Raw genomic sequence first — 26,077 nt, 5'->3', positions numbered from 1 at the left:
TGATTTCATATTTTTAATGTTGGCATTTCAATAAATAAAATGACCATAAAATTCATAAAATTTTCAAAGTTATTATATGATCAAATTATGTAAAATCAATTTTAGGGAATGGATTTTATTGCACTGAAGTTTATTTTATAATAGTGAAAATAATATAGAAAGTGAAGATCTTATGACAATTTGTAGAAATGCTGACAACACTGACTCTGTCTTTGTACCTTCCATTTTGCTCATGCTCTCTCAATGACCTCCTTCAGTGCTATGTATTCCAGGCCCCTTGGAGGTTAATATACGCCCTGACCAGAAGACAGTAAGGTTTGTCTGATCTTCCCTAAAGTGGTACACAGAATGTGCCTGTTAGATAAGTAGAAATGACTGGTGCACAAGTGGCACCACTTTAGATAACTATCCTTTGACTTCATTACAAAGCCCCCCACTCTATAAAACCTGTGGATTAAGGTCTGGAAAATAGGTATGTAGTATCATGGATAGCCTATTTATCTGATTTCCTCTTGTCAGTCAGTTATCCTGAATAAAACTCTGTAAATTGTAATGGCCATTGGTCTTTTCAGTCTGAAAGTAACTTCTCAGTCTGGAGGATAATTTATTGACCCCCCTCTACCTTATGATAATAAACTAGTAATAAAATCCATAAATGACTAAAACCATACTCATAGCAACAGTATTAGTAGATTGTCTAGACGGAGAAGACAGATTAGAAACTGTGTCGAGTTTCTTCCTGATAATGGGAAATAACTAAGTTAGCATCTTTAGTGAATTCATGACCAAAAATGTCTTGGAACTATGAATCATCTCCTATTAATGCATTAAATTATGTACTAATCTCAAAAATGTTAAAGCAGAATTAGTAATGCAATGATAAAATAGATGGACCATTAACTCTGACTTTAGGAAAACTTTATCATCAATTGCATGTGTCACTTTACACTAATTTATAGAACAAAATATCAGAGAACAAAGAACTCAGCAGAACAATGACCTCAAAAGTTCACACTGGGATTTACCATGGATGTGTTATCCAGGGCCGAACTGAGAATACATGCTTAGCAGAGGTCTGATATGGGGCTAAGAATTAAGTAGTGATACAAAAGATCATGCAGGGCTGAGAAATGTTGAAAATCTCGTCCTGCCAGACTGGAGACAGGTTGTTGAGCACTAAGCTTTCAGTCAAGAGCCTAGAAATACTTTTTGTCATTAGGATTAACGATACACCCTAGAGTAGGGTTGGCATTTTATTTTATTTTTTTTTTTTACTAAAATTCAAAATCAAAATAACAGTAACCTAATAAATACCAAAATAAAAATTGACACAACCAGAATAATCTACAGTAATTTAACTGCCAATGGGTTAAAAATCAACACTAATTAGAAAAAAAAAAGCCATAATCCTCCAATGTATCATCTATGATGTTCAAGCTACAATAAATAATAGTAGATATACTAAGAAATGTAAAAATATAAGTCATAATTGAGATATTAGAAAAAAGCACATGATAGAAATAGAGTAGATGAGCGATACATTGGAATAACAGACAATAAGTATATATTCTCTATATAAATATATCCATGAGCAAAATGAAAACGGTGCAAGTAAAAAGTACAGTATCTATTAAAAATATTGGAAGAATTTAAAAATGGATTTAAGAGTATAGAATAAACGATTAGTAGTACAGGTGAAAAATAATTATCAAATCTAACTAATACGGAGAGCACAAAATACTGATAAAAAAGCCTCAGTGACCTTGGGGACAATATCAAGTAGTCTAGTACACATGTAATTGGAGTCTCAGGAGGAAAGCTACGAGAGAACGAGGTAGTTCTTTAATTTCTCTCAGCAATATTTTGTAGTTGTCATTATAGTGTTTGTAGCTTTTCTTTGATTAGATCCTTAAATACATTCTTATGCTAAGGTAAATGGGCTTCTAAATTATGTTCCTTCAATTCCTTGCTCTCAATATATAAAGCAAAATTAATTTTCATAGTGTTCCTTTTTTCTAAGACATTGATGGAACCAATTATTATTTCTAATACATTGGTTCTAGTAGATACCACTTGCTTTCTACATAAGTAATCATGTCATCCATAATTAAAGTGAGAAATAGCTTGTCCTTTCCAATCTAGTTATGAGTACAAAAACTCTAGACTTTTCTTACTTTTAAAAGGAAAGACATCAGTATTTCACAATTAAGCACGGTGTTTCTGTAGATTTTTCATAGATGAGCTTTATTAGAATGAAGAAATTTTCTGTCTCATTTTCTGATATTTTAAATTTTACATCAGAGTTAAATTTTGTTAAATGCATTTATAGCAATTATTGAGATACTCATATAATTTTATTTTCCTTTATGTTGTTACTATGAGAAATTAAGTTTGAAATGTTAAACCAATTTTGCATTTATAAGATAATGCTCATTTGATAAAAATGTATTATGATTTTGTTTTCCTGAGTTTAATTTGCCAATAAAATGTAGAACATTTATTATGTTTCTATTCATAAGGGATGCTTCTTTTGTGTAGATCTAAATTTATATGAAGGATATCATTTCCTTACGTCATAAAGAATTTCTGTAGCACTCCTTTGTGCGGGGGGCAGATATTTCCTCCTTTTTGAACAGTGTTATTATTTTTATTCTTGAAGTATAGTTGACATACGATGTTATATTAGTTTCAGGTTACAACACAGTGATTCTATAACTCAATGCTCCCCATGATAAGCTTTGTCATCATACATTGTTATTACAATATTATTGACTATATTTCCTAAGCTATACCTTTCATCTTTGTGACATACTTATTTTATAACAAGAAATTTGTACCTCTTAATCTCCTTTACTTATATAATATTTCTTATATTCAGCTTTACCAAGGACAAATTCTCTGAGATATTCTTTACCAGAAAACGAGATATCAGTACATACTCAACAGTTGAGTTAAAATTTAAGAAAAACAACAGCAACAATAAAAGATTGAGATGATCAAATGCTGGTGAAAACATAAGATTTGAAACTTTTACAAATTGCTGCAACTAAAATTTTATACTTCAGAAAATCTTGGACAGTTTCTTGTGAACTTAAACATATGTACACATTCTAACCTAGCAATTCTAGATTTAGATTACCGAAGAGTAATGGAAACATATATTCACAAAAAGACTTGCACAACTGTTGTGTAGCAGTGTGATTCATAGTAGTAAAAAACCAGAAATAACCGTCATGCTCATCAATAGGAAAACAAACACATTGCTTTATGTTCAGACAATGAAATATAATTCAAATAAACTGGAATAAACTAATATAACAAACAGCAAAATGAATGTGTCTTAAAAACATCATATTGCATGAAAGAGACCAGACAGAAAACAATATTGACTCTATAATTCCATTTATTTATTTTTTAAAAGGCTCATTTATTTATTACTTGAGAGAGAAAGAGAGAACACCCTGCAAGTGGGGGAGGGGCAGTAAGAGAGCTAGAGAAAGAATCCGAAGCAGACTCCCTGATGATTGTGGAACCTTGACCTGAGCCAAAATAGTCAGCAGCTTAACTTACCGAGCCACCAAGGCACCCCTGATTCCACTTATATGTAATCAAAAAAACAAGCAAAAGGAGACCTTTAGTTATAGAAATCACAACAGTATTTTTTTTACAACAGTATTTTGTTTGGTTGGTTGGTTGGTTTTATTGTTTAATAGAGAGTAGGCATTGACTGCAAGTGGATGTGGAAGAACTTTTTATGGTTATGGCAATGTTCTGAACCTTATCTCAGGCATTGATACAAGAGTCACAGTGGACACAGTAGAGTTGTCTCATGTTGGCTTGTGAGAGCTGATTGTTAAATATTCAGAAATTTGCAAGCTGCTTGTTAAACCCTATATAATTTGAAATTAGATCTGGTGAGAGTTTGTTCCTGAAAATCAGTAAACAATGCAAGTTAACATTTTGTTTGTTCGCTTTGTTTTGTTTTGTTTCTTCCAGAGACCAGATTTGCCAGAATACCACTGCATGAGTGTATATACATTTAAAAAATTTATTGTGTACTTTAAGTATTGCGTGTTTTCTTCTATGCAGATTTTACAGTTGGGAGTTTGATATGCATAATTTTAGAGCTCTACTTTTATATGAGAAAAAACATATATACAAATATTTCAGTTCAGTTTATATGTTGTTATTTTGTATGTGTGCATTATTTATTATTTTTTTTTGCATTATTTTTTCTTAAACAAAAATGGATTCTACTACTTGGTAGTATTATAAAATATCTGTTCTGAAATCACACTATCTGGGTTTGAATTTCATCACCATACCTTATAATAGCTGTTATAGACTGACTGTTTAGGTTCACTCCCACCCTCCAAATGCTTTAATAAAATTCTAATTCTCAAAGTGAAGGGTGGGGCTTTTGGGAGATGATTGGTCATGAAGGTAGAGCCCTCATGAATGGGATCAGTGCCCTATAAAACAGACCCAAGAGAGCTCCCTTGTCTCTTTTGCCATGTGAGGCACAGCCAGAGGATAGCCATCTATAAAGCAGACATTAAATATGCTGGTGCTTTGACCTTAGACTTCCCAACTTCCAGAATGTGAGAAATAATTTTTGTTTTTTACAATCTCCCCAATTTGTGGTAGCCTGTTAGAAATACCCAAAGATAGCATCTTAGGTAAATATAATGTAGATAGAAATACCACTTACTTCAAGGCTGTTAAGGAAAACAAATAGCACAACACATATAAAGTGTTTAAGTCAGTTTTCAACATGTTTACCATCCCCAAAATGTTAGCTGAACTCACATATATCATTTGAGAACTCGCTTTTTAAAATTATTAGTATATTGAAGACATTAATCATGTTGTTACACATATTTTGTGTATATATTAAAAGCCTAAAAACAGAAGTTCAATAACTATTTATGAAATAAATTAATGAATTATTACTAAGAATAATGGCTTCTTAGAATTCCATAGCAAGCCTGTATTTAATTAGATAAACTCTTTTACTTATCCATAGGCCCTTAGTTATTTTGTGTTTCCTATTACATTTAAGTTTGCAGTGATCCTATTAAACTTTTTTTTTAATTAATTTTTTATTTTTTATAAACATATATTTTTTATCCCCAGGGGTACAGGTCTGTGAATCACCAGGTTTACACACTTCACAGCACTCACCAAAGCACATACCCTCCCTGGTGTCCATAACCCCACCCCCTTCTCCCAAACCCCCTCCCCACAGCAACCCTCAGTTTGTTTTGTGAGATTAAGAGTCCCAATCCCATCTTGTTTCATTTATTCTTCTCCTACCCACTTAAGCCCCCATGTTGCATCACCACAATAGCCAAACTATGGAAAGATCCTATTAAACTTTTTAAAAATTCACACCTTGGGGCACCTGGGTGGCTCAGTGGGTTAAGCCGCTGCCTTCGGCTCAGGTCATGATCTCAGGGTCCTGGGATCGAGCCTCGCATCGGGCCCTCTGCTCAGTGCAGAGCCTGCTTCTCTCTCTCTCTTTCTCTGCCTGCCTCTTTGCCTACTTGTGTTCTCTCTCTGTTGAATAAATAAAATAAATAAAACCTTAAAAAAAAAATACTGACAAATGCCAGTGGGGGAAGCAAAAGGAAAGTGCTGGATCCTTGCAGGTCAGCTGTGTATGTCTATTGAGGGTACAGTCCTTGAAGTCATTCCTTTCTTATAGCTACATTTGCTGTCCCTGTATGCCCCACCAGTTTCTTCCTCATGCTCCTTCATGCATGGAGCTCCCTTTTGTCCCTCCCTCATGGTGCTGGAACATCTTTGTTGATATAGCACTAGTACACATCTGCAAAGGGTCCCTTAATTAACTCTCTTGTGTTACTTCTTCAAAGAATACTATTTTTTTTTTTTCCTGACATGGCCCTGATTGATAAAATTGCAGGCAGGGAGACTTAGAATTCATTGCAGTTTACTCGTCATCCTTGTTACATGTAAATAGTATGAATCAGAAAGAAATATAGGTAGGCATTGTTAATAGAAGCCAATCAATAACAGACAAAATGATAATAGTAAAAACAGTATACACACTACAGCTGGAACAGAAAGATCTCATGTAGTCTTAATAAGAATGCTTGGATAAACAGCATTAGGGTCCCAATAATTTATCAATATCTTATTTTATTGTTAATTTTTTAAAGATTTATTTATTTGAGAGAGAACATATACATCAAGGGAGGGAGGGGCAGAAAGAGAGACAGAATCTTAAGCAGACTCCCCACTAAGTGCAAAGTCCAATGTGGGGCTCTATCTCTTCACCCTGAGATCATGACCCAAGTGGAAACCAAGAGTCAGTTGCTTAACTGTCTGAGCCATCCAGGCGCCACAATATCTTATTTTAAAGAACACCAAACCATATTTGTATATGTAATTTCTCTATATAGAAATATAGAGACCCATACCATTCACGCATCTTTCTTTTAAAGATTTTATTTATTCATTGGACAGAAAGAGAGAGAGAGACAGCACAGGCAGGGAGAGAGGCAGAAGGAAAGGAAAAGCAGACTTCCTGCTGAGCTGGGAGCTTGATGTGGGGCTTGATCCCAGTACCTGGAGATCATGACCTGAGCCAAAAGCAGCCACTTAACGATCGGAGCCACCCAGGTGCCCTCATACTTCTTTATTTTCTGTGAAGTTTGTGGAATTTCACAGTTATTTTAAGTAGAGCATCCAGAGTGATTATTTATAAGTTAGCCAGATTAAATCACTTCTTTAAACCCCTCAATGACCTTACATCTAATGAGCAGTAAACATCCAAGTCCATATAATGTCTATATTGCCTCAATTTATCTGGTTCTTGTTGCCTCTCTTACTGCATCTCCCCCATCACCTTCTCATTCTGTTCCAGCTACAATGGACTAACATACCAGCCAACACACTAGAAACGCTTCCCTGACAGGATTTGTGTTCTTGTTCACTCTTGAAATACTCTTCCTCCAAATCTGTCCAACTTTTAACCTCATCTACTTCAAGTCCTAGATCAGATGTACCCTGTTGGTTGAGGCTTTTCCTGACTACGCTTTTTGAATTTTCAAAATTTTCCCCATAATAGACATCTCTATAACCTTTTTGTCCATAGTACTTATTATCAAAATGCACTACAGATTTTATCATAAAGTTCTTTTGTGTTACTTTCTCTCTACTACAACATAGGTTCTATGAGGGGAGATACCATAATTTCTTCTTTCTTTCTTTCTTGTACCTAGAACAGTCCCTGTCACGTTATGGGAGCTTAAGAAATATCTACTGAATGAATGGATATTTGAGTGGGATCAACTGTTGAAGTAAAAATTGTGATACTCGTTATAAATCAACTCCTAAATGGGAACCTTTCTTACTTGAAAGTGCTACTAATTACAAAAGTATTTACTTCCGATATTTTCATCCTTAGATACTTATTATGTAAATAATCATAGACTTCATACATTAAAATTATGCTTATAGAAAATTTGGAAAATATCAGGAGGCATGAGGACAAAATTATATTACATATAATACATATCATTAATATTTTGATGTATTATATTCTAATGTCATACAGCTCCTTTACGTATGGTTATGTGTCCTACTTTTTGCACTAATATTTATGTTATGGATAATTCCCACATTTTAAAAATTTTAATAAGTATTTGAACATTGTAAGTAATTTTTTAATGATTTCAAGATATCTAATCTAGTAAATGGACATATTTTACTTCCTAATGATCCACTTGTTTCATGTTTCATTATTATGATAAATAATGACATTTATTTACATAAGTTATCTTAAGAAATCTTATAATTACAGAATAAGAGAATGGAATGATTGTATAGCACCTCAAAATAATATATTTACATAGAAAGTTTGTTTTTCTAAACTGACATGAACCACCACACACACCAAAAATGGCCCTTTGTTGTGCCAAAACACATTGTGTGGTCACTGTATTTTTAAAACCATAGAAGAGTCCAGAAAAGATTCAGACAGTTCAGCCCAATAGTAATTTAGCAAAATAGAGATGGAACTTAAGAGGGATCAAATTTGAAACAGGGGTGCTTGACTCCTAGTATGTTAAAACATGCTAAATATTTTTAAAAGTCTGAACTGATATTAGAGAAAACAATCAAGAAGTAAAAGGCTGGGGCACCGGGATGGCTCAGTTGGTTAAGCCTCTGCCTTCGGCTCAGGTCATGATCTCAGGGTCTTGGGATGGTGCCCTGCTTCAGGCTCTCTGCTCAGCGGGGAGCCTGCTTCTGCCTGCCTCTCTGCCTATTTGTGATCTCTCTCTCTCTGTCAAATAAATAAATAAAATCTTAAAAAAAAAGTAAATGACTTTAGTAGTATATAACTGGCTGCAGTGAGAAATTAACATGGGGGTTATGAAAAAGTTGATACATAAACAAAAGCATTCTACTATGTAGCATTGCAATTTTTTCCTTGCAAATAATTTTTCAGAGGACTGCCATATTCATTCACTTGCTGTATCCCAAGCACCTAGAAGAGTCCTGGCATATAGGGGGTCATCAGGAAGTAATTTTGAACTGACTGATTCTATGTATGTAATAAATATAAACACAGGTCTATACATAATCTATACCAATGATCTATTCAGTTCCCAGATAAAACGTCTATAAGTCTTGTTAGATGGAGAAATATGAGATTTTAAAGAAAAAGTAAAATGTTTCATTCTCTTGCTAATAAACTCTATAAGTAAGACTGCAAATTTCCAAATAAAAGCAGGCAAGAAAACTTTAGGAATCAAATTATTGATCAATACAGTCTAAAGACAGATTTATTTCACTTTTATTTATTTGCTTGTGTAAATGGAGTCACATACTGTTAATGGAAAAATTTGATTGCTTTGAGAATGAAGTCAGAAATTCCTTTAAATTTAATTTTGGATTTGGACTCTGATTTATGATTAAAAGTTATTTATTGTTAATAAAGTTTGCATAGCAGCTGAGTGCCATATACGATCTTGAGGCATGCACAGCATTTGAGAGCTGTGTGTTGTTTTAAAACTTTTCTTACTAGATTGAGAGGTATTTCCCATGTTGAACAATCCCTAAAGTTTAAGTTGCAAATTCACTCTCTTTCATTTATTCATTTATAGATTCAACAAATAATTTTATTTCTCTCTAGACCATTACAGTAAAAATATTTCTTATACATTGTATGTCTTTCTATAAAATTCTTTAAACATCTTGGAAGACAATGAGTATGAAAAAATCAATATTCATTTAATAAATCTTGTTTAGCACTTGCTTGGTGCAGGACGTGTGGCTGGTTTTAGAAATTTCCAAAAAAATAATAAAATCAATTAATAGATAATTATTTTATAAAGAAAACTAGAAGAATTCTAAGCCATAGGACAATTACAAAATTGGTACCATACATTATCATCCTTCTGGCATTAATTAAATTAATCTAAGTAGCAGTGCTTTAATTCAGAGCTCAGTAATTTTTATAAAGCACATAAGGCAACTCATAATCAAATTACTCATTTTAATACCATTAATATCATTTTTTTAAAGAATATCAAGACAAGAAAAAAAAATAAAAAAAATAAAAGAATATCAAGAAAGGCCAAAATCTATAGTTACATAGATACTATAACTGAGCATGATAATCTGAATTTCATCTTTTACCATTTATGGAAAAAATGTAAAAGATAAACATGTGAGGGGCACCTGAGTGGCTCAGTCACTTACGCATCTGCCTTCCGCTCTTGTCATGATTCTGGTATTGAGGCCCACATCGGTCTCCCTGCTCAGCGGGGAACTTACTTCTCCTTTTCCCCTTGTTTGTGCTTGCTCTCTCTCTATGTCAAATAAATAAATAAAGTCTTTGATAAAAAAGATAAATATGTGTATTGCCAAAGAAGAAATGAGCCTGGATGATTTAAGGAAGGAAAGAGATCAAAGGATAATGATAAATTTATGTTTAGATCAGACTTAAATGATTATTTTAACCCACATTATCCTATTTATTATTCATACCAAGTTGCAAATTATTGTTCCCATTTTGTACGAGGACACTGAGGCTCAGAGAAGTTAAAAGAACCACAACCTCACTCAATAATAAGTAGCATGACTGAGAGGCTAAAAACAAAATTATAATTGCTATTTTTTAAAGATTTTATTTATTTATTTGACAGGGATAGACACAGCAAGAGAGGGAACATGAGCAGGGGGAGTGGGAGAGGGAGAGGCAGGTTTCCCGTGGAGCAGGGAGCCCAATGTGGGGCTTGATCCCAGGACCCTGGGATCATGACCTGAGCCAAAGGCAGACACTTAATGACTAAGCCACCCAGGCACTCCAAAACAAAATTATTCTTAAACTTCAAGCCCAGTTCTCTTTCTCTACTCAACCAGGTAGAATCCGAGATCATTGTTTCAAAGAAATATTATTTAAAACAGACAACACTTAGTTGCTGTCTTTTGTAAGGCTTTCTTATTTCCATAACCATCTTACCAAGGCTTAGAACAGACATAGCAAAGGAGAAACCAAAAACTGATTCTCTTGTCCTAGAAATGCTAGATTTGGACTCAAGCAAGATCACTTAAAGAGACCAAGGCACTAGTCAGCTGGTAAAATCTTCCTGGCCCCTCCATACAGAGTTACCAGAATAGACAAACACAGTCTCTCCCCAACCTTTAAACACTTCTATGTCTGGCAAGAATGAATTGCTGTGGAAAAAGGCTCTCATGCCTGCAAAATCACACATGATTTTGTGTGTGAGATAGTCACTTGTATTCTGCATTACTTACTCTTCAAAAACAAAAACAAAACAAAAAAAACCGCTCACAAAACTTTCACAGTAGTTTCACAGAAAAGGAGAACAGAACAACCATTAAGAACTGCTAGATAGTACTTTTTACTAAGGAGTTTCTGCTGGTGTTGCTTAAAGATTATCCTGTTGGTTTAATAACTATGTAAGTGGTTTGCTATATGGGTAGGTAGGTGAAGAAACATAAAAAATATGCTCTGCCTTCTTAAAGAATAATATATATTTTTATATAGTACATAGTACATATTACTAAATTACATATCTTAATGTATATTGTAAATGATATTTATAACATATAAATATTTAGTAAGTATTATATATCTATATCCCAGGGTCCTGGGATCAAGACCTGCATCAGGCTCCCTGCTTGGTGGAGAGCCTGCTTCTCTCTCTCCCCGTCCTCCTGCTTGTATTCCCTCTTGTTGTCTCTCTCTCTCAAATAAATAATTTTTTTTAAAAAACTAAAAACTAAAAATAAAAATAAAGATCTGTGTGCCTGTGCACTCGCGCGCGTTCACACACACACACACACACACACACAGACACACACACATTTGGCATTCTTGAATTTTTCTGCCTTTAGCTCTGCAGGACTGAAGTGCCCTTCTTATCAATGCTTTCACTGTGGTCAGAAGGGGAACTGGCCCACAGATGTCTCAAAGGCATAGACCTTTCATGTTAGTGGACACAAAGCCTCATCACAGCTGGTTTGCAAGGGAAATTATTTAAAAATAATTCCCCGAGTAAGCAAAAACTGCTTCCATTACAAATAGCAAGATTTAAAGTAGACCTGACTCCTATTATTAGCTAGGAGGGGTAGGCCCAGCTGCAGCCTGGGAGCTGGTGGACCGCAAATCCAAGAGCCAGAGCTCCACAGCCGGTTTAGGCTTGAATACACAGTTGAGCTGAAACACATTTTTGCTTACCTTGGCTGAACGCAAGGTAAGTACTGTATGAAAAGCTTTCTGCTCTGGTGAGACTTTTTACCTATACCATGGTAGTTGGCAGGATACTACTGGAATGACAAAAGTTAGCTGTTAAGCTTGAGAAAAAGCCCACATGTAAAAACTAAAACAAAGTCACATCATTTAATACTGTTCTTTGGGCTGTTATTAATAGAATCTTTATATTGAAGTTAAAATGCCTGCTTTAAATTCCTACCCATTAGAATTAATTGGTGTCATACTGAATTTGTGATTATTTAAATAAGTAATGACATAATAAACAACAAAAAACTTTAAAGGCTCCTCTTTAAACCAAATGGACTTCTAATTTTCAATAGCTAATCAATTTCTTTATCAATTTATTTGTGATTACTGAGCATCAAGCTTATGTTTGTTTCCTTAGACATTTTGGCTGTTTTTGGAAACAAAAATTATGGTTTTCCAAGACCATTATAGAAATCAATATAATTTTATAACATGGTTTCATTTTCCTACTACAATTAAAGTGAGATAATGGCAGAGATATTCGCAACAGTGTAAACTTTCTCTAAAGTTAATATAATTATAGTATAATAAAAAGTTATCTTTTATATATTTACTACATAAAATGTTAATGTGAAAATCAATACACTTTATTAAATGTTTCTGTACAGACGATAATATTTTGACTTTAACATGATGATTCTGAGATTTTAATTAGCCCATTTTTAGGGGTGCCTGGGTGACTGAGTTGGTTAAGTGCCTGCCTTCGGCCTTCGGCTCAGTTCATGATCCCAGAGTCCTGGGATAGAGCCCCACATCGGGCTCCCTGCTCAGTGAGGAACCTGCTTCTCCCCCTCCCTCTGTCTGCTGCTCCCCCTACTTGTGCTCTCTCTCTCTGCCAAATAAATAAAATCTTTTAAAAAAATTAGTCAATTTTTAATGGTTGTTTTTAATGGCAATTATCAGCCAATTGACTAAATAGAAATAGTTCATAAAACTATTTTTAAAAGCTAATTAGAGAGGTCCCTGGTGGCTCAGTTGTAAGTATCTGCCTTCGGCTCAGGACATGATACTAGGGTCCCAGGATTAATAGATTCCCACATCAGTCTCTGCTCAGCAGGATCTGCTTCTCCCCCTTCTCTGCTGCTCCACCTGCTTGTATTCTCTGTCAAACAAATAAAATCTTAAAAAAACAAACAAATACCTGGCGATTCACAGACCTGTACCCCTGGGGATAAGAATATATGTTTATAAAAAATAAAAAATTAATAAAAAACAAACAAACAAACAAACCTTTAAAAGCTAATTAGATCATAGGTAGTGATACTTAATTTAAATAATACTAGGATGACTTAGGATGTCATCATTAGGATGACTTAGCAAATCTAGTTTGTAAAAACTATGAGTTATTTTCCCCAACTTAAATAAACATGCCAGCTATTATTTTATTTTATTTAAAATCAGAAAGGAAAATTAAAGTTTATTTTGTCATACATTTTTCTCTGATTAACATTTCACATACTATAAAATTTACCATTTTAAAGTCTACAATTCAGGGGTTTTAGTGTATTCATAATATTGTGCAACCATTACCACTACTTAATTCCAAAATATTTCATCGCTCCAAAAAGAAACCTCGTATACATTAGCAGCCAATCACCATCCCCCATCCTCAACCTCTGGCAACCACTAATCTTTCTGTCTCTATGGATTTACCTATTCTGGACATTTCATGTAAATTGAATCACATAACATATGGGCTTTGCATCTGGATTATTTTACTTAGCATAACATATCATTACTTCATTCCTTTGTATGGCTTACTGTATGGGTACACATTTTGTTTATCTGTTCATCAACTGACAGATATTTAGCTGTTTCTGCCTTTGGCTATTACAAATAATGCTTTTATGAATATCCATGTATAAGTTTTTGTTTAGACATATGTTTCATTTCTCTTGGGAATATAATTATGAGTAGAAGTCCTGGATCATATGGAAAGTCTACATTTAATTTTTCAGGATATTGTCAATCTTTTTTCTTTTTTTAGGATTTTATTTATTTATTTGACAGACAAAGATCACAAGTAGGCAGAGAGGCAGGCAGAGAGAGAGGAAGGGAAGTAGGCTCTCCGCTGAGCAGAGAGCTCGATGAGGAACTCGATCCCAGGACCCCGGGACCATGACCTGAGCCCATGACCTGGGCCAAAGGCAGAGGCTTTACTCCACTGAGCCACCCAAGCACCCCTGTCAATCTTTTTCCAAAGGGGCTCCACCATGTTAGGTTCTGACCAACATGGCATGAAGGCTCCATTCCATAGCCATCTGATTAATTTTCAACTTTCATGACTTCCAGAGAAGAATTTATAAAATTTGCATTTGGGAGGATGGAAGAAGTCAAGCATGACTGTGAAGTTGAAAGTGACTGGAAGATCAGACTGGATACCTGGTGTTGAGCTAAAGCACATTTTGCTTACATTGGCAGAGTGAACGAATGAATAGTGCTGCCATTATTGCAAGCAGAGTGGCAAGGAGAGATGATTTCAGGAAGAGACTAACTTGAGAATGTTGAAGGAATGTCATCATTTAGAATAGCAGGATGAGAGCTCAAAAATATAACAGCTATAATGAAAAGTTTTCCAACTTGGTAGAACTAAAGCATAGACTCTGGAGCCACATGGTCTGGGTTTTAACTTTACGACCTCTGTGCCTTCCAGCACTGACTAAACTTCTTTGTTCTTCACCTTCTCCATTCATAAAAGAAGTATTATAAGGATTGTATGTGTCTCAAAATGTTGTAAGAATTAAATAAGCTAATACATTACATGAAAAGTATTTAAGATGTTTCTCTCATCCAATAAATGTTCGTTATTATCAAGGTGACAACATAATTTATTGTGTAAAGCAGAAAACTAAATCTCAAGTGCCCTGGTTTGGACAATAAGTGGTCACACTGAGACTACAGGCACAAATGGTCAAAATGGGATGGTGGTCTTCCTATCTATTATTATCGTGAAACTTCGAGGTTTCAGTTGAGTCTGAAACACCTGGAAACAATGCCAAGAAGGGGTGAATGAGAGAATACTAGATGATCCTTTTGCCTCAGTCAAAATTTTGGAACAATTAAATAAAATTAAGACTAAAATGGGAACATAATATAAAATACAGATAATATTGCCTACCTAAGAGTTGTTGCAAATTTTAGGTGAGATAGTATGTATACAGTACCATATGTACATGAAATACACTATGTGCTCAAAATATGTTAGCTATTAATTTATTAACATGAGCTATTTTTGGTGGCCCAAGCATAACCACTCTAAATAATCCCTAGCAATCAAAATGTATATTGATGACATCCACAATTACCCGTAAGGTTTAAAAAAAAAAAATGATAGAGAACAAAATTCAGATTGGGAAGCTAAAAGAAGTATATCAAGATCCAGATTAGAAAGTGAAATCTACATCGATTTTAATTAACCTTCTTGTCATATATACAGAAGGAAAAATAGAAGTTTTATGGTGTGGGAATCAGCAGTTTCTTTAGAAAGATTGGGCCTGGATAGGTCACAAAGGGGTAAGTGGCTTTAAAAATCAAGAGGCACCTTAGAGACTCAGAGACTCCTTTGTAAGTGGATTTATAAGGAGGGATGAGCACAGATTGTTGCTGTGAGCAGTACCTGAGGTGAAAGAAAGTGAAAGCCACCTAGAAAAAACTTCACATTGCCATTTTGCCCAGAATGCTGGTGAAGACTTAGAAATGATCTTGCTAGACAATTAGCCTTCTGAAGCTGCCACCAGTATGGACAAAGTCTTCATACACCACCCCAAATATTACACTGCCAGAGAAGTCTGTAGTTTTGGCACAGATTCACTGTGGTAGTTGCAGTGAAGGCCATGAGTCAAGATGATAATGACATAGTTGAACCTATTTTATTTCAGATTCCTTTGTAAGGAAAATGGTAGATATAGAAAGTAAAAAATGGGTGATTTGTAGCCATGAATTTTCTTTTTGGAAGTATTTTAGTAAAAATTTCTTTTTGTGTTATTGTTAAATTAGTTACAGTAACTAGAGATGAGTTCTACAATATTTTTCAAGTTTCTAAATCTCTGGCATATGGTAGTTTTCAGCTAATAATTGACATATGTTCTTGGAATGCTTACCCTAAAGATGAGCTGTAGACCAAACAGAGAATCAGATTGGAATCATTGATCTGGCTTAGAAGAATTGAAGAAGATTTAGGTTTTTCCAAAATTATTCACGAGAATAACAAAATGCTATCATATCTATTGTCACATACTTGGGGATCTTAACTTTAGTGTAAGTTGGGGAACACATCACATTGGCAGTTCAGAACTTTTTGAAAACAAAGATTTTTTATCACTAGGAAATATATAGCAAAGGCTATTGTTCCCTCACTGAAGGATTTGCTCATGAAAGTTCTTTAGGTCTGGATCCAAACAAAATAGTGAATTGAAAGTTTTTCTTTTGTGATCTCAATCTTCCCTTTTTGCTTCCTCTACATAAATTCTTTCCTGCCTATATCCCCTAGGTCAAGGAGAAATTGCATCTAATCAGAAACTAGCTATATTTTTCTCACTGTATCTCCTTTCCCTGTTCATAACCTAGAGGTTGTATTTTTGTATGTTTTTACGAAAGGACCCATAAAAAATAAAGGCAATCATCCCTAACTAGTTGTACCAGCATGATGTTTGCTGCTCTGGGAGTTCTGAATAAGTATTATTAAAATGTTAATTTTTAAAATTTATTATTTTATTTCATTATACATATAATTGACAATTGACTCTTTTGGAATACAACAGTTCAAGAACCAAAGACTTGAGAAATCAGTGTGTTGTTTATCAATATTTAAATATAAATTTATCAATACTTAAATATAAATTTTACTAAAGCAGATTTTGCCTAAGTCTGTCTCTGTAACAGATACAAAGCAAACAAATCATATTAGAGATACTAGGCTTTGTGTTAAGCAAACACAAAACTCGTGACCTGCTAACATTTCTCATGGTCAAAATTCTGAAAATGTATTGATATAATTTTTAACAGAGTTGATGAAATGGATTTTGGGTGTCAATGAAACAGATTAATGTATACTCAGAAATTCATACAAATCTTATAAACAATACTTATAAATAAACTTATTATCTATCAACATTAGTATTTGGCCTTCCTGTGCTCACTGGCTCTTGGTACAGTCTATTGACTATAATGATCATTTAAAAGTCATTCTCAGGGCACATGGGTGGCTCAGGTGGTTAAGCAACTGCCTTTGGCTCAGGTTATGATCCTGGAGTTCTGGGATCGAGTCCCACCTTGGGCCTCCTGCTCAGCAGGGAGTCTGCTTCTCCCTCTGACCTCTCCCCTCTCACGCTCTCTCTCTCAAATAAATAAAATAAAACAAATAGTTAAAAAATAAAAATAAAAATCATTCTCAATCAGCTAACTTAGTCAGAAAAGCATCATTTGATAGGGAGAAGACATGGAAGAAAGTCCTCCAGTGTTCCCAAGAAATGTTAACACTCTTTCTTCCCATCACCTTCATCAGGAGAGAGTATTGACAGGGGTCTCCTGAGGTAGAGGGTAGGGGAAGGAGGAAATGATGTGCCTGATATGCTCTGTGTCTCTATTAAGTATACCTAGAATGACCATGATTTTAGTTTCCCTTGTACTTCATAGACTCAAGGGAGGTCTTGCTCCCTGTTAGTTTCTACATATCACAGAAAATTCTGCATTGCTTGTATAATAACAGTCTTTGCTGAAAAAGTGAGAATTATTCAAATTAATACATCATGCTGAATAACAAACAGTAATCAGTGTGATTCTGATAATAAGAGATGATTCTGTTGGCACGACAATATGATGATGGAAAAACTAAAACAAAACAAATAGAAAAAACACCAAAAACTAAGACACACTCTAGAACCTGTACAATGAAAGGTCTGTCAGTTCGTCCATACTAAATGTTTCACCAGATTCTTAATAAAGTCTCTCTTAGGGTGTGAATTGCTGAGCACGTTTCTCCTATATTTCGTCTCAATTACACTTCACCTGCAAGGCAGTCCTATCATTTTGCCCTTCCCCCATTATGCTCAATAATTCATTCCTTTTCAAAGATTTTAATCTGAGTCTACATTCCTTCTTTAATCTAGCATCTATTAGTTGACTTTGAAGTTGAGCTTTTCTCATTCAAGCTTTGGCACTTTAAAGACACTCTAAAGAAATATTTGACCACATCAAACTATTCCTTTCTTTTCAATACAGTAATGCTTTATTAAGTTATAATAAAATAATTTTAGCAGTTTTTAAAACTAAATACAATAATTTGTCATAGGGGAGTGAAAATATCTAGAAATATCATATTTTAGTAGCATTATTCCCACCCAAAAATCTGGGCAGAGAAGCGTCAGCAGAAAGTAGCATTAATTACATGGTGGAATATATTTCCCAATACATCTGTAAATGTGTAACACACCCAAACTGGAATAAACCTCAATAAGCAGCATTTGGTATTGTTTATCTCTTGTACCCACACTGAATACCAGAACTTTAAGTGGTTTCTAACACTCCCATCTATAGAAATATCTATCTAAAATTTTTTTCATTTTATATTTCTCTAAAGAAATAATTAAGGGAAATAATTAAGGGGCTCCTGGGTGGCTCAGTTATTTAAGCATCTGATTCTTCATTTCAGTTCAGGTCATGATCTCAGGGTGGTGAGACTGAGCCATGTGTCAGCTCTATGCTGGGAGAGGAGCCTGCTTAAGATTCTCTCTTTCCTTCCCTTTCCTGCTGCTCCTCACATATACCCTTCTCTAAAGTGAACAAATAAATAAAACCTATGAAAAAAGATTAAAAATTCATTATGAAATAAACCATACAAATTGCTGAACAGTTAAATAAAATTTCAGTTTCCTTGACTACAACTGAATAGTATTTAAACAACAGTCTTTTCAGATTTATTTATATATCCTATGGTCTATGAGCCTGTAACTTTTATATAAATGTAGAAAATATAAAAACCAAAAGAGAGGCTCTTTCTTCTCATCTGCAAAATGCTGACATTATCATTCACTGATCTCCCTGAGCATACTTTACTTTTACATCTGCCCAGCATTTGTCTTGCTTTCTTGTCTCTTTCTCCTTCTGGAGAGTTAAGAGGGAATTTAATATTCTTGATCTTTTAAAAGGAAAACAACAAGTACCAGGTTAACACACATTCAAGAAACTCCCTGTTTGTGTGAAATCATTAATCAGTTTGTATGTGACCATGTGTAGGGGGTGAGTGGGTGGGTGTGTTTTATAACTGTTAAACATTCTGGATGATGGTAAAAACCTGTATCTTCTTTTTTCTTCCTTAACGTAGTTATTCTAGGTTGAGGCTACTTTAAAAACTTTTTTCTGCTATGGAATCATAAGCACATTAACTTTATTATATAACTATTTCAACTGACAAACTATCTTTACCTCTCAAGTTTTCCTCAGACATTTCTTACTAACTTTATTTACGGAGTGGGAGAACTCAAAGTGTAAGATGCCCAATGACCGCTGACAGATTTCTAACCTTTGCTCCAGAAATAAGGAACGATTTGATATAGTCTTAGAGAGTTGAATGATATGATATAGTCCTAGAGAGTTTATTATATGGTTGGGGTATATGGAGAGGACAAGAAAAGAAACTTAGTGACACTTGAGATGGATTTCAAAATTTTTAAGATTTCTACAAGAAGGGATCCTAGGAAGACAAATTTGAGCAACAGCTATAACATGATTATTTGTAATTGTACTAACTAGAAACAATTCAAATTAAAAAAATACAGTAACAGGGTGCCTGGGTGGCTCAGTGGGTTAAGGCTCTGCCTTCAGCTCAGGTCATGATCTGAGGGTTCTGGGATCTAGTCCCGCATAGGGCTCTCTGCTACTTGTGATCTCTCCCTGTCAAATAAAAAAAAAAAACAACAACACAGTAACAGATACATAAACTATAGCATATTCTATTGCAATTAAATACTAAGTTAATGACCCAAGAAATCACTCAAAGATATGTTTATTAAAAATTGTAGGTGATTATATTATATATATTTATTTGTAGCATATATAATATACAGGTAACATATATAATAATTTATTTTAAAACACTTGATTAAAATACCTGTAAAGGTAGGATTGTACAATTTTTATTTTCTTTTTCATACTTGAATGCATTTTTTTAAGTTGTATCTTATAGTGTGTATATATATATATAAAGATGTACAGACAGCCTTTATTTCTATGACATTCTACTTATAGTTCTGGAGCTGGTGTGAACCAGAATTAGAGAGGGAAATAGAAAGCAAGGAGAGATTACTGCATTTGTTCAAGTGAGACAAAAATGAAGCTGGTAATATCTAGAATGAAAACAAAGACAAATACATGAATTGTCAGGAAGACAAAGGAAAAAAAAACATTTTATTAGAACTAAAAGTGAACTGTGAAGAATCAAGAGTGTTTGCCAAGTTTTAGTCTAAACAACAGAAAATATAGAAATGCTAGCCATAGACAGGTGGGCACTAGGAAGAGAAGAATATTAGTGAGGGTAGATGAGGGATCCTTTTATTTGAGATTGAGATGGTGGTAGTTAGGCAGTCTAGCAGAATATTGAAAATACGATTCTGGGTTTAGGAAAGGGTAGAATTCTAGATAAGTATCCAAATGTTATCACTATAAATCCAATCTGACTGGGTAGAAAGAACAGAGAAGATATAAGTGTGTAGAAGATTGAAGCATTTTTCCTAGTTATGTGTACCATGGAGCACTTGGGCTTTTTTAGTGAATCCTGTGAACCCCTTCTCAGAATAATTGTTTTATATACATAAAATAAAATACATAAAATAGAGACCAATTAGGTTGAAATAGAGCTATCAAAATAATTTAAAATGTGATATATTAATAAAACAGCTTGCCTTTTAATACATTAGATAACAAGATCTAGTGGTGGGTCTACTAACTGCCATAAATTCAATATGACAACTCCGAGCAATATTTAATGTGACATAAACCACCTATGTTCTCTAGCTGTGACAAATTAATGGTACTGTTAATACCACTATACTTTGTAGCTTATATGAATATTTTAAAGAAATATTAAATTTCCTTTAGAAGTTACTTAGATGTCCTTTCTTATCCAAATTAATGGACTCCCTGAACTGTATCCAGTGATATTTTGGTGGTTAGGAGCTTCTTTAGAGTAGGTCCATATATAGGCTATGTGGAGAGACACACAGATACCCAGAACTGGTCTGGGACATACTAGAATCCATTCAGGTAGCGAGACTTCCCAGCAAAGGCAAGTTTGTGTTAATGTGCAGCAATGCCGGAGGCAGCATAATTTCTAAGATCATAGCCTCCAGGCCAGAATGCCAGTCAAAACACTGCAGCCTTGAACAAGTCACTCAAACTCCTTGTGCCTCAGTCTTTCTATTTTTTAATCTTTATAGAGTTATTGTGAAAATTGAAAGTGCTGGTGTTTCGAGTATGATCCAGTGCATGTTAAGCACTATATAAAAAGTATCAAATACATAAATATGGTCAGGCTAAACAACCTGCAGACCTAGCTAAACAGCCTGCAGACCAAGCAATGCAATTAGTTACAGCTTGCCTTTATTTCAAATATGTTCTGAGCAAGTGAAAGAGGCAAATATTGAGTAGGCAGAGATAGGCGGGGGTGGGGGGGCACCTAGGAAAGCACAAGTCACGAGGAAATGAGTTTCAAGGGGAGATAGTTCAGAGGAACAGAAACTACTTGGAGGCCAAAGACTGAGACTGAGAGCACACATCAAGACAGGGATTGGTAATCAGTAAATAGATTATCAGTGGCCTCCCGGAGAGGTTCTAATAGATGGACAGAAGCAGATGTCAGAAACCAAGTCATTTACTGAATGGGTTGATAGTGAACCAACAAAGGCAGAGAATTGGATTACTTTCTTCAAAAGTCAGTCCAAGAAGGAAAGGAGGTTAAAAGTTTATCAGATTTAACAGAAATAGCCTGAGCACAGTGGATGGTACAGGGGAAGTAATCAACAAAACGAGAAAGATTATAAATGTAAGAGAAAGAGTAAGTAATTGAAAAGAACCATGTCCTGATTGATGTAGGTAAGAATAAGTCTTATGTAGAAAGCTTTAGCTTGGACTGAAAAAGAAGAGATCAAATCCCTTTGAAGCTGGGGTCTATAAGGAGAAACAGATGAAGATAGCAGTGTATCAAATTAAAAACAAGAATTAAAAGGCCTATGCTGAAAGATCTCCTTCACCCAGAACTAAGGTAGGAGAGATCTGCACAAGACTAGAGGGGTGAGGATAAAGTTGGAAACCTTAGAGTGAGCCAGAAGCATTTTTTATTAATTGCTATAGAAAATGTAACAAGGATCTCGTTAAAGATGACTATAAACTTTAGCAAGTAGCTATGCGGGTGGGGGGGGGGCTAGCTGAAGTTGGGCTAAAAAGAATAGTTAGATTTTATCCTTAATGTCACTATCCTAAGTAAGTCCTTATTGATCAAGCTCCCAGAATATGTTTAATTGTCCCTACTGTGTATTCTTATTGTGTACTGAATTTATATAATTATTTTTATTGAATGTGTTACTTCCTTGTTGGGGTATAACTTTTTAAGGGCATCTTTTTGTTCTTCTGCATATACAGATTCAAATTTTGGCACATAAAGTACACTGAACACTTTTTTTGTTTTGTTTTTAATTAATGCCTTTTATTTTCTGGAAGCACTATGTATTTGAGAGACTCTACCTTAAACTTCAGGCCTTAATTCAAGTTGAAGCATCAATTCCAACTCTAGCAAAGCCAATTTTGTACGAACAAGTTAATGAACCCTCTTCTCTCATGTTTCTTCATATTTCCCTCCAAGATTTATCCTGCTCATTTGTTTCTTGTTTATGGCCTACAGTTATCTCCCAGCTTGACCAGTATAGCACTTCTTCTTTCCTGGTACTTTGCAATTATTCCTAAGTGCAATTCTGTCCTTGATGGGTGTCCCCTTCCACTTCTTTTCTGCTCCCTGTGATTCTAAGTGTCCTCGGGAGCTCAGCCCAGGGTAAGGTAACCCCTACTTAGTTCATCTAATGGATGTAAACTGAACCTGGCAGTAAAGATAAATAATGAGCAGGGAAGAAATAATAATCCTTATGGCTTATTAAGGATCAGGAATTGCTTTGGTGCAGTAGAAGGTCTAGAAGGTGTAGAAGTCAGGAGCGTATAAAGTTGGATAGGAAGTTGAGCTCAAAAGATAAGTGATTCTCAGTAAGAATACATAGAGGTGGAGGACTTAATTCTTACTTCCTTTGAACATTTATTGAATAACCACTATAATCCATGGCTTCTTTGAGGAAAAAAAAAAGAATAGGTTGAAAAGGAAATAAAATTTCAGATCAGTGCTGAAACTTCAGGTTTAGATTTCAAGCTTTTAAAACTAATTTCACAAAATCAGTTTGTCTCACCATAAATTCATTAAACATAAAATAAAATTGTTTTCTATAATACGAAACCTACTCTGTGTCAACTACTGTGTTTGAGTCTTTTGTTTATAATTCTTGATTATGTGCACAAGAATATATGCAAGCTATTTCTTCAGTGATCACAGAGATCAGTCAGCGATCTATTTTATTTAATAAGCTCTTGTCTAGGACTTGCTACATATCAGGGACTCTTAAGTGCTTTACCAATGTTAGCTTATTAAATCTTACGATTTGGCATTTAAATTTGTCTTTCCTGGTAGCTTATATGAAGTGACTCTCCTGGAACATTACTGTCGATCATTTCATTTAAACCAAACATATGAAGACTAAATACATTGAAGTAGTAATTAAATGCTACCATGGTGGACATTTTATCCATTTTAATAGGGTCTTTGAATCTACCTTAATACAAAAGAACACACCTAAATAGGTTCACCTATTCATTTATTCATTCATGAAGGCATATTTTTTTCATTTATTCAATAAATTTTTACGAGTAGTTGCTATGTAAAAGTAACATGCTCAGTGCTTTTTATTTATTTTTTTATTTTTTTATTTTTTTTTTTTTGCTCAGTGCTTTTGAAAAAGGATGTACAAATAGGATAACTTCATATTCAAGAAGTTTATAATGTGAGGAGGTATTTCAGGACAAAGAAGTCCTATAAGATAAGAGGGCAAATAATGCCACATGATACATGGAAGCTTGAGGAAAAAAAAAAAAGTTGTATAATAAACATAAAAACAATACCAGAGTAGATTATGTAAAATTAAAAAGAAAGGGGCATTTAAGCTGAGTAAGTGCCATTTTGGTGATGGAAGTCCTCACTATTATACAGGCCAACAGGGTGCAGAAATATGGATGGACTTCAGCTGGATCAAGATTTTCCTGGGCTAATGTGATGTGTTAACAATTGTTAGGGGAAAACCATTTGCTAAACTATCAAGAAAATGTAGCCTCTCCAGTAAAAGGGAACTTTGTCTAGTTTCCAGCAGCAAAATCGTCTACCAGTTGTACATTTTTTGTTTGTTTTACTGTTTCTGAACTTTGATTGCTGTAAGAACTAGAAATATCTTTCATCTCCAGCTGGCAATAAAGTTCTATCCCATTTTCCAAGTTGGATTGCTATAATCTTCCTTAATGAGTCTACCATAGCTCACTCTCTAGAGCTTCCAACTGGATCAGAAAATAATCCTTAGCCAAAGGAGCAGGAGAACACCATGGTCTCTCTATCTTAATGCAATGCTTTTTTCAATAGTTACTATTTAACTTCTGTTCCAAGTAAGAGGTGTTTTGAAAGATTAAATAAACGATGAGCCTTGAAAACCCATGAGCCTTGTTTTCTTCTCTCTACTTTGTCATAATAAAAACACTAATTCTGTTCCCAGAGGAAGAAAGAGTGGAAGTTCCCACAGTTTGGCTTGGTACAATCAGAAAATAGCAATTATATTTTTACAGATGACATCATATGATGTCTTCTCAGACTACAGCTATATTTGCTGGTCTAAAATATTAAAAAATATTAAAAATACTAAAAATGAAATTTTGGATGAGAAAGTTGCAAATGATTAGCTGGATTGCAAGTTCAGAAATTCTGTAACATCTGCTTCTCTTATAACAATAACATATGAATGAAAAGTTTCTTCTATGCTTTCAGGAATGTTGTTAATCTTGCATTCCATACAAGCAGGTCTGGTATTAATAACATTCCAAAGCAGAGTAAAAATGTCATCTAAATAAATGTCTCATGAAAAGCTAGTTAAAACAGATAACTATAAACTCATTTAAAGAAAAACCTAAGAAGATGTTTGGATTTGCTTGTATTTACCATAGTTGAGTATTTTTCATGTAGTTAATTATAATAGAAGAACTGAATTCACACATTCACTGTGTATTATTGTATTTTTTTTCCACCTTATTTGGGCACTCATTGTAAAAGGCTGTTGTCAAATTCTGCTATTTGTAGCACCTATGGCAGCTAAATGGGTAGAGATAGAGGAGGTCAGATACTAGATAAAAGCTATCCATTAATATGAACATAGAATCTCATCTTGGAGGAGTACAATTTGTGGCTTCTGATATTTTTAGGACTTTCTAGGCATTTTTCTTCCATATGAAGCCTGATATTATGTGGAAAGTATGGATGTGGGGCGCCTGGGTGGCTCAGTTGGTTAAGTGTCTGCCTTTGGTTCAGGTCATGATCTCAGGGTCCTGAGATCAAGCCCCACCTTGGGGGCATCCCTGCTCAGTGGGGAGCCTGCTTCTCCCTTTCCTCCCTGCTTGTGCTCTCTTGTTCTCTCTTGCTCTCTGTCTGTCTCTGTCTCTCTCAAATAAATAAGTAAAATCTTAAAAAAAAAAAAAAAAGAAACTACGAATCTTTGTTGTGTTTTGAAACCATAAAAAAGCAACTTATAAAGGGTGTGATTTTATACTTTTTATGCATTAGATCAAATGTAGAAGACAAAAAAGCTCACCTCAAAAATATTACAATATTATAGACTCCTGGAATCTGATTCTGAGCCTGGCAAAGCTCTGGTCATTTACTAAGAAGACAAAACTAAACTAAAAACACAACAATAAAAAACTCCAAATCAGCCCGAGTTTCATGGGAAATTCGCAGGGCTAATGTGACACTTAAAGTGGTTCATGAATGGTTAGTTGGAAAAAAAACTTGTACTGGACACATATCACGGTTTTATTTCACTCCCTTCACAGCTTTTAAAGTTTCTAACTTATTTATAGAGATATAAGTAAACATATCTTGAGTATTTTAAACAATCTCCAATTTTTTTTTGTATGAGAGATGAAAATTTCCCTATA

This window comes from Mustela erminea, chromosome 10, assembly GCF_009829155.1.
Source record: "Mustela erminea isolate mMusErm1 chromosome 10, mMusErm1.Pri, whole genome shotgun sequence".
Classification (NCBI taxonomy): domain Eukaryota; kingdom Metazoa; phylum Chordata; class Mammalia; order Carnivora; family Mustelidae; genus Mustela; species Mustela erminea.
Note: the sequence above shows the minus strand (reverse complement) of the source record.